Raw genomic sequence first — 15,381 nt, 5'->3', positions numbered from 1 at the left:
CCATGATTTCATTCTCTTTTATTGTGGAGTAAAATTCCATTGTGTATATATTCCCCACCCCTTTTTTTATCCATTCATCCACTGAAGAGCATGTAGATTGGTTCCACAGTTTAGCTATTGTGAATTGTGCTGCTATAAACACTGATGTGGCTGTGTCCCTGTAGTATGCTGATTTTAAGTCCTTTGGGTATAGACCAAGGAGAGGGATAGCTGGGTCAACTGATGGTTCCATTTCCAGATTTCCAAGGAATCTCCATACTACTTTCCATATTGGCTGCACCAATTTGCAATCCCACCAACAATGTATGACTGTGCCTTTTTCTCCCCATGCTCGCCAACATTCACTGTTGTTTATCTTCATAATAATTGCCATTCTGACTGGAGTGACATGAAAGTGGTTTTGATTTGCATTTCTCTGATTGCTAGAGATGATGAATAGTTTTTCATATATTTGTTGATTGAGTGTATGTCATTTTCTGTGAAGTGTATGTTCAGGTCATTTTAAAAAATACAGATATTTATTGATTAAATTTGTGTCTTGGAGTAATCACAGCTTCACAGAAATTGGCTCCAAAACTGTTCAGGGAGGTTTCATATAACTTTTCTTCTGTTTTTCCCAATTGACATGCTTTGAATATCATATTACTTATCTCTGAATGTAGTCTATTCCTGTTACTAGAGTAACCAGAAATTGACATTGATACAATCCACAGAAGTTATTTAGATTTCACCAGTTTTATGTGCCCGTGTACATGTGTGCCTATGTACAGTTGGGCAAAGTTGCTGCTGTGGATAAATTCATATAATCACCAGCTTTCTCAGGATACAGTGTTCCCCAAAGCTCCCTCTTGCTAGTCTTTTAAAGTCCTGATGGGTCACTTGTCTTTTCCTCTTAACAGGGTCTCCATAAGAGCAAATATTGTCTTTTATGGGGGAGGCTAATCCATGAAAAGCTTTGCCTCTGACTTCTATGTTGTTCTTGTTTCTCTCCTAAAAGTTATAGACTTGACAATTTAAATGAAAACCTATGATCTATGTCATGCTCATTGTAAAACACGGTGAGGGTTCATTTGTTGTTGTTGTCTTGTTTTGTTGGCCTGTGGCTGTCCAGTTGTTTCAGTACCATCTTTAGAAAGACTGTCCTCCCTCTGATCATTCTGTTTTCACCATTGTCAAGCATCCATTTGGGCTGATAGGGTGTGTCTATTTCTCACTCTGTTTCATTTTAGTTGTGCCTGTGCTCTTCTCTCCACTGTGTTTTTTCTTGCAATGAGTCTCATTACCATTTTAAGTACCTACCTTGGAGGATGGTGACTGTTAATAAAGCAAAGGAAAGAATATGTTATCATCTTGGGGCCAGGGTTGTGTGGCTCAGTGGTAGAGTGCTTGCCTAACATGTGTAAAGTGCTGGATTCAGTCCCCTGCACCACATAAAAAAACAAACAAATAAAATAAAGATATTGTGTCCATCTAAAACCATATATATATAACCAAAAAGTTACCATCTTAACTTTTCTATGCATGCATTTGCCCCTTAGTTCAAAAAGATGTGACACCTCATCTCGGGGAGTCCCTAGTATTATTATCAGAACAGGGCAGACTAGTGGACTCTCTCAGTGGGTTTTATTGTAATGACCTGGTCTTTGCCTCTGGCTTGTTGGTTTTTCTGATGACTTCATAGCCTCAGAATGCTGAGCTGACTTCTCAAACTCCTGTCTCCTGGTTTGTTAAGTTAGCATTAGAGACTATCATACTGTTTAACTCCTAATTTTCTGTTATGTTTGTCAATCTGCTAAGACTGACTCAGTTTGTCTGTTTCACTCCCACTTTATTTATTTATTTATTTATTTATTGAGAGAAAGAGTTTTTTAATACTTATTTTTTAGTTTTCGGGGGACACAACATCTTTGTTTGTATGTGGTGCTGAGGATCGAACCTGGGCCGCACGCATGGGAGGCGAAGCGCTACCGCTTGAGACACATCCCCAGACCTCCCACTTTATTTATGTTGCCCCTTTAATTTTTCATACAAATTCAGAATAAGCTTGTCTGCAAAAACCCATTTGGTGAGATTTTGATAAGAATTCAATCAAATCTATAGATTAATTTGGAGAAAATCTGTATCTTTTCCTGGGTTAAATCTTTCAATCCATGTTATGCTTCTCCATTTCTTGAGATTTTCTTTAATATCTTTGATCAACATTTTATAGTTTCCAGCATAGCAATCTTGTACTTGTTTTTATGTCTGTTCCTAATATGTCTCATTTTCTTTTGAGTGACAGTGAATAGTATTGTGTTTTTAATGTTTTTTCACATTTGACTTGTTGTTATATAGAAATGTATCTTGTTTTTGCATGTTAATACTGTATCTTACAATCTTGGTGACCTATTTATTAGTTCTAGAAGTTTTAAAATATTCTTTGAGATTTTCCACATTGATAATTTTGTCCCCTGAAGACAGAGTCACTTCAGGTTCTTTCATTTCCAATTTACATGCCTTTTTAAAAACATTGTCCCATTGCTCCAGTAAGGATTTACAGTATGGTAATATTGGATAAGAATGATAAAAGTAGAAAACTTTAAATTGTTACTGATCTTAGGAGAATAGATTCACCATTTCACCAGTAAATGTTATGTTAGCTGAAGGTCTTTGTTATTGGTATTGGGTTTTTTAGTATATAGAGTCTCTTTCAGATTGAAGAAGTTTTTTTTCTTCCTAGTGTTTTGAGCTTTCATCATGAATGAGCACTGGATGTATACCTTTATAAACAAAACACAGTGTTGGAAGCTGAAAGACAGCTTTGAGCAGGTTGGATTGACAGGCCAGTCTCAAGCTGGGAAACATAATTATCTTTCCTTTTCCTTCTGTCCCTCCATGTGTGTGTAGTGGGGATGATTCAAAAAAAAGGACTTCCATATAATTGCATTATTTTTTCAGAACTGAGAAGTTCCTAATCTTTTAAGTTATTAGCTACTATTTTTAAGTGGCTACATCCTGGCATCCCTTGCATGATATCGATGCTGTACATATATGGAAAAGCATAACTGGTCTGGGCAACCTAGTTTTCCAAGGTTATCTGGATGACCATCATCAATCATTTCTTTCCTGTGATGCCTATGTAGGATGCCCTAGGTCATAATGCTCTCTGTCCCCTGGGAGAACAGTTTACCTACCATAAGGGGCCTTTGTATTTACACAACAGCTGTAATATAAATACTGAACATGCATCTGGGGCCTGGGTACCACCTCTACCCTCACAAGAGAAGAGGAATTTGGGATAAAAGTTTATGGAGCATCTAGCACAGGGCCTTCCCCCTAGTAGACACTCAGTAAATAACTGATTAAAAAAGCTGATGCCTGTTTAACAAGTTCTCTACAATGTGGAGACTTCCAAAACATACCTCATACAAAATGTCTTTTTCTTTGTGAACTTCAGGTAGTTGTGCCCCTGGGATTTATGCAAAAAAACTCTCATTGCAGCAAGGAATGAAGAGTGGAAGAGACTTCGAGTCTTGCTGTCGCCAGTGTTCTCCAGTGGGAAACTCAAGGAGGTAATAAACTAAGAGGACTTTAATTAGAAACTTAAATAAGGATTTGGGGATGGGACATACGTGAGAACATCATCATTTTCCAAAGAATATTCCACTAAGTTTGAAATTCCTAATTAAAAAAAACTAAAATTAAATATCAGAAAGATCAATAGAGTAGAAGGAAGGGAACAGAGGGAAGGAAGAGAGGAGAGAAAGGGGAAGTATTGGGACTGAGTTAGAACAAATTCTTTTTCCATGCTTTTATAATTATTTCAAAAGGAAACATTGTTATGTATAAATAAAAAGAACTAATTAAAAATTTCAAATCACCTTTTGTCTTTAAGTCCTAGAAGAGTTATTATTTGATTCATTATAAATATCTCATACTTTGTAATCCTGGGAAAACCAGAGCTTTGGGGACTCGATTCTCCTCTAACTGAGGGTGGAGTTGTGTTTGTGCTTAGATGTTCCCCATCGTTAACCAATATGGAGACGCATTGGTGAAGTACCTGAGCCAGGAAGTGAAGAAAGGCAAGCCTGTCACTGTGAAGGAGTAAGTAGCAGGCAGCTCTGGGGTTCTGAGCTGTTTTAAGACCTTCCAGCAGCCTGCCAGGGAACTGAAATTACCACTGTTGAGCTACTCCCCTGACCAGACAAAAGTAAGTGTCGGGGTATCACAACTACAATGGGCCACACAAGGAGGAGAGGCTCCTAGGATGAGGCAGGGTGCTGGGACATCTGTGCACAAAAACAGAATTAGTTTATCTGCTTGATCATCAATGTGGATATTATGTAAGTCAAAACACATGTTTTACAATGAAGAACATGATCACTCAGAAGTTGAGGGTAGAGACTAGGGAATGTTGGATGGGTGGAAGTTTCTGGTACCTATTGAGCAGGGATAGAAAGATATAATGCAGGGCTAGGGTTGTAGCTCAGTGGCAGAACACTTGCCTAGCATGTGTAAGGCACTGAGTTCGATCCTCAGCACCACATAAAAATAAACTGATAAAATAAAGGCATGCTGTCCTCTACAACTAAAAAAAATTATTTAAAAAAATTTTAAAAAGAAAGATACAATGCAGGCTATGGAACAACAAATCTCTTCATGGTTGCACTGAGAATATCAGCAAAATACAAAATATGAAATATTCTCACCACTTCTTCCTCCAGTCTCAACAGAGATAAGGTCCTGAAAGGATATGGATTACAACGACCATATCATTTGTTGTATAAAATGGGTTATTTTGACCCATGAACAACCACTGATACTGTCTTGGGAAATCTGAGAGAATATGTTCACCAAGTTGTGAGCTCATCCAAGTACATTTTGAGGAGGTTTTCAATGTTTTAACTGAGAATATTCTTACTCATTCCCTTTTGCGAGATTCTGCCCTTGGGGCCACCTTGGGTCTTGGAGTGCAGTACCTCTCGGGAGCAGTAGCAGTGGGTGCAGAGAAGGGGGAACAATGTTTCTGCCTCTCAGAACAGGGTGTTGCTGTTATGTGATGTGCTGGAGAGGAATCAGCTCTGCACAGACTCTGCTTAGGCAGGACCTAGGTCAAGGTCACCTATCTTGGATCCCCTAGCAGGAGTCAGTTATAACACCCTGGTCCTGCTGAAGCTCTATACTTAATCACTTTTATCATCTACACTCCACTCACTGATGTAATTTGTCTGATTAAGGATGTCTGTCTCTCTGTGACTGAACTCCTTGAGCTCACTACCCTAGTGTCCCTAACTCCCCTGGCCCAGGGGCAGCTGCCTCATGGCATTTGATAGGAGCATGGACTAGTCATTTGATCAACAGATATTTCTGACAGTGTGTGAATGTGCTCATATCACTTCTTCCAGCATGTGTAGTAGGAGAGTAAAGCAGTACAGATTAAAATTTTACGTTTCTTTCTTTACTCAGAATGTTGGGGAGCTACAACATGGACGTGATCCTTAGCACATCCTTTGGAGTTAATGTCAACTCCCTCAACAATCCACAAGATCCATTTGTGAAAAAAGCCAAGAAGATCCTTGGTTCAGATGTCCTCCATCCAATTTTTTTTATAATTAGTATGTGGATTACCATTTCTTTTTTTCTTTTAAAGTAACAACTTCATTAAGATATTATTTACATACTATATGATTCCTTAAAATATAAAATTCCATAATTTTTAGCAGGTTAAATGATACATGCAGCCATCACCATTGTCAAAACACAGAAAACTCATTATCTTTTAACTGTCAGCATTCAAAATCATTTACCCTAAACAAACACTACTCTATTTTCTATTTCTTTAGCTTTGCATATGATGTATACATTATAAAAATGGAGACATGTAATATGTGGTCTTTTGTGATGCAAAGTGATATCATTTAGCATTTTGTTTCCACGTGAAATATATATCAGTACTTCATGTTTATGGCCAAATAATATTCCACTGTATAGATATACTACAAGTTAGTTATCCTTTCATCAGATGATAGACATTTCTGTTATTTTCACCTTTTGACTAATATGAATGGTGCCGTTATGAACATTAGTGTGAAACTTGTTTGTGAACTCTAGTTTTCAATTTCATCTGAGTGCATACTCAGGAGTGAAATTTCTGCCTTACAAAGTACTTCTGTCAGTGTTTTCCATAATAGCTGTACAATTTAATATTCTTACCAAAAATGTATGAAGTTTCCAATTACTTCACTAATTTCCTAACACTTCCTGTTTCCATCTCTTATTTTAGACATTGTAGTGGATGTGAGATGGCATCTTATGTGGTTTTGATTTGCATTTTCCTGTTGGTTACTGATAACAAGCAATGTTAATCACTTTTTATTTGTTCTTTTTAGATATGCATGACATATTTATAAAAACATAAAGTATACTTTATTCTAATTAGGATCCCAGGCTTGTGTATGTACATGATGTGGAGAATCACTATGAGGTGTTCATCTATGTACATAGGAAAAATAAGTCCGATTCACTATTTTTAAGATTATCTAGATAGATAGAAATTGCCCACAATTTCCTGAAGCATTTGTCTTTCTGTTTTGAGGCTTAAGAATTTTACTGGTGTGAGTCTGTACCATGTACAACCAGAGGAAGGAAATCTTGTGCTCCATTTGTGTACAATCTGCCAAATGCATTCTACTGTCATGTATAACTAAGTGGAACAAATTAAAAATAAAGGAAAAAATAATTTTTAAATAATTTAATTGAAAAAATACTTTTTGATATATTCTTTACACAGTTTCTTATCAGATTATGATTTGTAACATGTTTTTCCTATTCTATAGATATCTTTTTACTTTCTTGATAGTGTCCATTGAAGCACAAAGTTTTTAGTTTTTTGCAGTTTATTCTTATCATGGGAGATACTACATATCCCAACCATTACAATGAATGAGCTGGATTTCAAAATATTAAAATGTATTCATCTTAAAGCTGCAGTGTTCACAAAAGAAAATCAACTGACATAGATGCATTGAATTTGATGCCATTTATATAAATGTTAAAAACTCAACAGGTCTTGGAAACTTACATTTAAAGGATGTATGATTTATGTCATTTCCTTTTGTTATTTGTGTTTTAAGTATCAAATCTAAGAATCTATTGAGACCATATGAACTTATACACTTTTATGGTCTACTACTAAAAATTGTAGTTTAGCCCTTATATTTAGGTTGCCCAACCATTTTAATTTAAGTTTTACATACAGGGCCAGGTGAGGTCAACATGTTATTCTTTTGCATGTGGCTATCCAGTTGTTCCAGCACCATTTTTTGAAGAGTGTCTGCCCCATTCAATGGCCATGGCACCTTTCTCAAAATTCCATGGGCCATAGACATGTGGGTTAATTTCTGGACTCTAAATCCTATTCCACGGAGCTATATGTTTACCCATTTTCAAGGACCACATTTTATTTTTGCTTTGGAGTAGGTTTTTAAATCAAGAAATGTGAGTCCTACAACTTTAATTCATTTTCCAACATCATTTTAGCTATTCTGTGTCCCTTTGAATTCCATGTGAATTTTAAATCAACTTGTCAATTCCTCAAGGAAGCCAGCTAAGATTCTGTTACAAATACATTAGGATCTGCAAATCAATTTCAATACTATTTCCATTTGGATAATATTAAGTTTTCTGATCCACAAACCAGAGATGTTTTTCTAGTCATGTAGATCCCCTTTCTTTTCTTTCAACAGTATTTTGTAGTTATTATTGTGCTTGTCTTGTACCTTTGTTAAATTGATTCCTAAGCATTTTATTCTTTTTAATGACATTGAATATAGAATTATTTTTTAACTTCTTAGTTTTTCTTTTGGGTTGCTTATTACACTATATAGAAATGCAGTTTATTTTTGTGTACTGATCTTACATATTGAAATGCTAGTGAACTTGTTATTACTTGCAATACTCCAAGAGAAGTGGTGAGAGAGAGAGAGAGAGATGCTTGTCATGTTCTTGGTTTGGGGTGAAATATTAAGCTGCAAGTTTTCATAGATATCCTTTATTATGCTTACAAAATTTCATCCTATTTCTAATTTGTTGAGTGTTTTATCACAAAAGAATGGTTTTGAGGATTATTTTTCCATGGGGAGGAAAATATTTTTTTTTTATTTTAATCAAATGTTTTTTTCTGCATCAATTGAAACAATCCTCTGTGTTGACTTTTTATTTTTGGATTTGGTGTATTACACAACCTTTTCCTTGTTGTCTTTGCTTTGTGTTAGTATTAGGGTAATACTGGCCTTTTAGAATATATTTAGAAATGCTCTTTTAATTTTGGAAGTTTTGTGAATAATTGTTATTAGTTCTTTATTTCATAGAATCTACTATTAAAACAATCCAGATCTGAGCTTCTTTTGTGAATAATTTTCTATTTCTAATGCAATCATGTTACATTTTACAATTTTAGACAGGTTGTATATATAATTCTCAATCAATTTCTATAGTTCATGTCCTTAAGGATTTTCTGCACAAAGATATGTGAACAATCAAATTGTTTGAATTCTTTCAAAATCCATCTCCAATGTTAGTAATAATTTCTCCTTTCATTTCTCTTGTTATTCATTGCATTCATTTCTTTTTTAATATTTATTTTATTTTTTAATTAACATGTATGTGTTATGCAAATAAATGGGGTTCCGCATGATGTCTCAACACATGTACACAGCATACACAAATGAAATACAGCCTTTCTTTATCCACCTTCTGCCATAACCCTTCCCAACCTTTAATAATCACTATTATACATTCAGGTCAAATATTTTACCTTCCACATATGAGAAAGAACATTTGGTACTTGTATTGATGTGTCTAGTTTAGTTCATAAGCTGAATGTCCTCTAATTCCATCCACCTTTTGCTACAAAATACAGGATTTCATTCTTCTTTATGAATGAATGTTCCATTGGGCATATATGTATGTGTGTGTATATATATTTTTATTATAATGTATATTATAAATACATAAATTTTATATTATAATATATATATATATATGTGTGTGTGTGTGTGTGTGTGTGTGTGTGTGTGTGTGTATCACTTTCTTTATCCATGCATTGATGGATACCTAGATTTAATGCACATCTCAGGTATTCAGAATAATGTAGAAATAAATCTGGATGTACAGATGTTCCAATCATTTAGATAAAAATAGATTAATATAAAGTATGTTTTATGTATCTATAGAGTATTAAATTTATAAATGATATATATTTCCATAATATAACAAATTTTTAAAAACTTAATGACCAAACCCCCAAGTAATCCAGTTTAAAAATAGCAAAATGCTCCAAATAGTTATTTCTCAAAAAAAATACAAATGACTTAAAAATACATGAAAAAACTATTCAATATCACTTGGTGTCAGGGAAATGCAAATCAAAACCACAATAAGACATCATCTCACCCTGGTTAGAATAACCATTATCAAAAAGAGAAAGAATGAATGAAAAAATAACAAATACTGGCTAGATGTGGAGAAAAAGTTCTCTTACATATTGTAGGTGGAAATGTACACCATTCTGGAAAAGAGTGTGAAGGTCCCAAAAATAAATAAAAGTAGATATACCTTCTGATCCAGATGCTCCCTTCTAGTACATATTGAGAGGAAATATCATCATATGAAACTGTAATCCCTTTGTATTTCTTGGTCAATCTGGCTAAGGGTTTGGTGATTTTTATGATATTTTCAAAGGGGTAAGGTGACTTATAAACACCTTTGGTTTTTGTCAATTTTATTTCTTTTCTATTGCATTTGTTTCTACTTGGTTTTCTATTATTTTCTTCCTCATGCTTGCCTTTTGTTTAATTTCCTCTGTTCACCATTTTATGATTTAATTTAGACTATTGACTTGAGAACTATCTTTTATAAAACTTATACATCTGTAGCTGTATGTTTATGAGCGCTGCTTTTGCAACTTCTCCTAAGTGTGATATAACATGTCTTCACCTTAATTCACCTAAAAACAACTTCTAATTGCCTTTGGATACCATCTTTGATGCTTGACAACTGTATCTAGAAGTTTTATGGTTAATTTGCACTTCTGTCTGAGTTTCCTGATTTTCCATCTGTTATTGATTTCTGGTTTCATTTCTTGACAGCTGAGAAACATAGGCCAAATTGTAACTATCCTGCCTACTTTCCTTGAATGCATAATTAATTACAGCACTGATTATATACTGGTTTACCCAGACACCCAATTACAATTCACAAAAGGGTAAGGGGCCAGGGAATTTAATCCTCTTCCTTTGCTCAGTCCAGTTGCATTGATGGGGCCACTGATTCCCTGCTATGGTGGCTGCAACCCCATGTATGAAGTGCCCTTGCTCAGCCATGAACCAGACACCAGGTACTGGCCACAGAGGGAATGGCTGCTGGTTGAGAAAACGGATGATTTTTCTCTTCTGTATTTTTTAGAAAATGATCAATGCTCCTGTGATGTTGCCTTTTCATCAAGGTTTCTCTTTATGTTTTCTTTCATTTTCTTTCTAGTGCTATTTCCATTCCTTAGACCAGTGTTTCAAGCACTAAATGTCTGCAGGTTTTAAAAAGTGTTCTGGATTTTTTTAAAAATGCTGTAATGATGATGAAACAAAAACGCCTAGAAGATAAAGAAAAGGTAAAACCTGGTGTTGGTGACCTGACGATGTTTGCTTTCTGATCATTTATTTGCTGTGTACATCTGACTTGTGCGTATATAAATATACATGTAATTTTGTAAGTGGTGCTGGGGATTGAACCCAAGGCCTCATATATGCTAGGCAAATACTGAATCACTGAGCTTCATTCCTCAGTCCCTCTCTGTACATTTTTTAAAGTTGATGGAAAACTTTAAGATTTGCACTGGAGAATTTTTACATTTTGGTTAGAATGAAGATCAAATTTAAAAACGGCAAACTGACAATGAGTAAGATTGACAATGTTTGATACAATAATTGATGTGATGTTATGTCTTGAAATAAATATCATTCAAATAAAAACCTTATCATTTCCCTCCGATTCAGTAAACTGTCAAAATAAAAATCCTATTTCAAAATAATTTTACTGTTAAAAAGTATTCCCCAAATCTTAGATTGGTGAACAATCATTACAATTCCAAGTCCTTTACATCTTAGTTGACACATTCTTCAAAGGAAGGTCCTATTGGGCACCTGGTGAAGTATGTGTATGTTAAATCTGAGTCCTTTCCTGTCCACAATCAGGCCGTGCTCTTCAGTGACCATCAAGGTGATATGCTAACCCAGCTTTGCCTTCTGCTTTGCCTGGAGGTTGGCACAAGAATGTCTCCAGGTCAGGGAGGCAGGACAGCCATCCCCACATGTCACTGAAGATTGAATCATGTACCTAATGGGTGGAGAATTTGATGATACACAAACAAAAGCTAGTAATCATCTTTGAAACTATCAAGTGTATTCAGTGTGGCCATTGAATAAGAATTAAGGCAAACTAAAAGAATTGAAGTCCAGGACCACTTCCTGGGCAAGCAGGTGTGACAGGAGAAGGAGACAAACCCAGCATTAGGGAGAGCAAAGACTAACAGATATTGGACACCATAGCTGGATTTCTCTCAGGAAAATATCCTGTTTTCCATGGCTTATACATGCATGTCTTGTTCACTGGTGGGTTGTGCAAACCTAGACAGACTTCTGGACTTAAAGGAGCCATATTCTAAGAAGGGAGGTGAAATGCTACATTCCAGATTTACTTCTGATATATGGCTGATTTAGTCATTTCCATTTCCATTTCTGCTTCCAGCACCGCATTGATTTTCTCCAGTTAATGATTGATTCCCAGAATTCTCAAGACAAGGAGCCCTACCAAGGTAACCAAGAATGTTTCATGGTCCATTGACAGGGAAATTCAAATAAGCAAATTATCCTGAAAATATACACATTAGAAAACATGTATATTTCTCTAGAAAGAGAAAATAGATTTTCACCAAATTGCAGGAAGATCCACATTTGGATATTGCAAATGGTGCCCACATGTACTGTCTAGAATCATACAGGTGTAACAAGGCTCAGAAATTGAAGGGAAACTAGGAGAAAGCATTTCAGTCTTGAAGTTAGTCTGTTTTCCTTTTACCATCGACATCAGAACAAATGCTGATTCGCAGCCTCATTCAGATGCACTGAATCAGAACCTCTGCCTGGATATTTGCATTTGTACATCCAATCAGGAGGTTCACTGTCCCACTAGTGGTGAGGGTCACTGGCAGTACTGGGTGAAAATGTGTTCACTAGCTTCATCTGATATTAATATTAATTTTTTCCCATGTAATTCATAAGAATGTTGTGGGGGAAACCTCTGGCACTGTGTAAGCATCCTGTTCCTCAACATATATTCACCAACTAGTTTTATCATTCATGTATGATTTTTGATAGAAAGCATTTGTATTATGATGTTTACAAACTGCTATCTTATCATTCTATCATCTACTGTACATATATGAGTTGGTATTAGATTGTAAGAGAGTTCCATTTTTATTTATGTCAGTATGATGTTATATACTATGAATTTATTCTCTTGCTATCATTTTTTATTTTGATGGTCAAATTCTCTTGGGCTTAACTCTTTTAGCAACTTCTCTCTCCTCCTTCTGTTCCTCCTCCCTCTCCTCTTCCTCATCTTATATTTTGATTGTTAAATTTGACTATATTTTATAGCAGTTTTAGTTTCATAACAAAACTGAGAAGAAAGCATAGAGATTGCACATATCCATTTTTTTCTCTAAATTCATATGTTGCCAACATTACAAACATCCCTCACCAAAATGATATATTTGTCATAATTAATGAACCATCACAGAAAAGTCACCTTACCTCTAAGTTCATATGTTAACATAATGGTTCTTGAGTTTGTATATTCTCTCAGTTTTGATACCTATATAATGGTATATCCACATTGTAGAAATATAAACAGTGTTGCATATGTTTTCTCATATTTCTTTGGGAGAACATTCTTGCTTTCTGGTGCAAGAAACTCTAGGTTTCTTGTCTATTTCCTCTGATCAGGCCTGGAATCACCAATTTTCCAGAAGCCCTGGCTCCTTTAAGTGAAAGACTGTATTAGAAACCAAAATCTGGAAGTGTAATGTGACCATTACTACTGTAGTTTCTTCTAGAACCTTTCTCTGAACAGAGATATGAAAATAAAATATATTAGTGCAGACTGAGCAATATAAATATTTCTATGTGAGTCCATATACATGGTTTAAACAGTAATCCTCTCCCTGATTCCACTACAACTTTCTGTGGTGAAGGAAGTACTCAATATACATTTTGTTCATACAGTAATCACTGGACATGTGCCTTTGGAGCTTTTGGCATGTAGGCAATGTTACTGAGGAAGTGTACTTTCTATTGTTATTTAGATTTAATTCATTAAAATTTAAATTTAGATAGATACATATGGTTAGTGGCTACCAAATTGTACTGAGCAGTTGTAACTTAAGTTTATAATCCAATTTCATTTCAGTATCATTGGGTTTATGCCAGTAGTGGGGAAAACACGGTGTGAGTTTTCCCACAATAGCATCATAGAAAGCTTGTGTAAGATAGAATTCCATGTAGATCTTTCTCACACTCATTTTGCATTAATTTTTGTTATGAATTACATGGTTGGAATGTATACCATGTTTCTTTCAGGTATTCCAGTATCAACAAATCCTAATCATTTCTCCAATCAATGAGATGAATACTTGAATGTGACTTTTTAGGAGAAAAGTCAAGAGAAACAACACCTTCTATCACAAAGGCTGTTTGATGATTATGAATTTGAGCTAATAGAGGGGACATGTACTAGGAAAGATGACATTCAGCCCAAGATTGATAAGCAATGTTAATTCCACCCCGGAACCCCATTGTACTATAGCTTCTGCCTAATGCCCTGTATCAATACATTCTTTCTTGTGTGATTTTAATACCACTCATTAGACTCCGGTTAATCACTACTCTTCTGGGTTTTTTTTCTGTATAGTTTCTACACACCCTGAGATCATCCATTTTGAAGACTGGTGCCCCAGCTCTTCTATTACCTGATGATTCTTAGGTAATAGAACAGAGTTGACCACATCTCATGAAAGTTCAGATTTCAATTTGGTAGCTCTAGAGCAATGCTTGAGATTCTGTGTTTCTAATAGGCTCCTTGAAGCTGTGGATACTGCTGGTCCATGGACCATAGTTTGTGTAGAAAAATTTCTCTGTGGCTCAGTATAGTTCTGTCAGTCATGGCCTTTATTTTCCCTGCAAAGATGCCAGTATTTCAAATGCTTTCAAGGTTCTTCTATCTACATTCTAGATAGAGTAAGTTTATTTTTTTCCAGGGGAAGAGTGCTACCCACTATTTATAGCTAAATAACTTTCATGATATTCAAGGCACATTTGAAAAATACTGTGTTTGTTTGACATCCATACTGTCCCTTGAAATCACCCAGTTGTGTTCATGGTGGGGGGGAAGCAGAATGAGGAACATTATGAATTGCTCTTCCAGTTTTTCCTCATGGGATTTTGGATCATCATTCTGATTTATGTTCATGTAAACGGTAAAGTGTGTATGGACCCACTTAGACTAAATTGTCTTTCCTCTCCTTTTAGGTCTATCTGATCTGGAGATTGCAGCCCAGTCTATTATCTTTATTTTGGCTGGCTATGACACAACTAGCACCACTCTTTCATTTATTATGTATGTACTGGCCACCCACCCTGATGTCCAGAAGAAGCTTCAGCAGGAGATTGATGAGACTTTGCCCAATAAGGTGAGTGAATGGCACCTGGAGGGGAGAGGAGAGGTAAAATCTCTGCATCTCAGTGTGCCATTGGGCAGTTCTAAAATCATGATGGTTATTAAATGCTTTGTAAATGCTATGGTATTTTATGAATATGAGTTATTTGAGGAGCTCTGAAAACATCAGTGTACTGTGTCAACAGAGTTTTAAGTCATTTCCAAATCTTAATTTACAAAATATTTCTTTCTTGCCAGGCACCTGTTACATACGATGTACTATTTGAGATGAAGTATCTGGACATGGTGGTGAATGAAACTCTCAGATTATATCCAATTTTTGAGAGAACTGTGAGAGTCTGTAAAAAAGATGTTGAACTCAATGGGGTGCTCATTCCCAAAGGAACAAATGTGGCTATACCAATATATAGTCTTCATCAAAACTCCACGTACTGGCCAGAACCTGAAAAGTTCTACCCTGAAAGGTACAGGGCTCCTGAGAAAGGAAATCCACCCTTAAGAGGCTGTTTCACACATATTCTGAGGTCTCTTAGTGCAGATGACATACATGTGATTTTAAAATTTTCTTTTTTTAAGAAAATTTTAAGAAGTCTTTTACAAAGTGGTAATTAT

The 15,381-nt window shown here is 35.5% G+C and overlaps 1 pseudogene; it reads left to right on the top strand.

The window, feature by feature from the left end:
• The window catches only part of LOC143384887 (cytochrome P450 3A4-like), a 30,467-nt pseudogene that overhangs the window by 10,637 nt on the left and 4,449 nt on the right, over positions 1-15,381 (top strand).

The sequence above is a fragment of the Callospermophilus lateralis genome, chromosome 19, assembly GCF_048772815.1.
Source record: "Callospermophilus lateralis isolate mCalLat2 chromosome 19, mCalLat2.hap1, whole genome shotgun sequence".
NCBI lineage: Eukaryota > Metazoa > Chordata > Mammalia > Rodentia > Sciuridae > Callospermophilus > Callospermophilus lateralis.
Note: the sequence above shows the minus strand (reverse complement) of the source record. Positions and strands in the feature narration are given on the sequence as shown.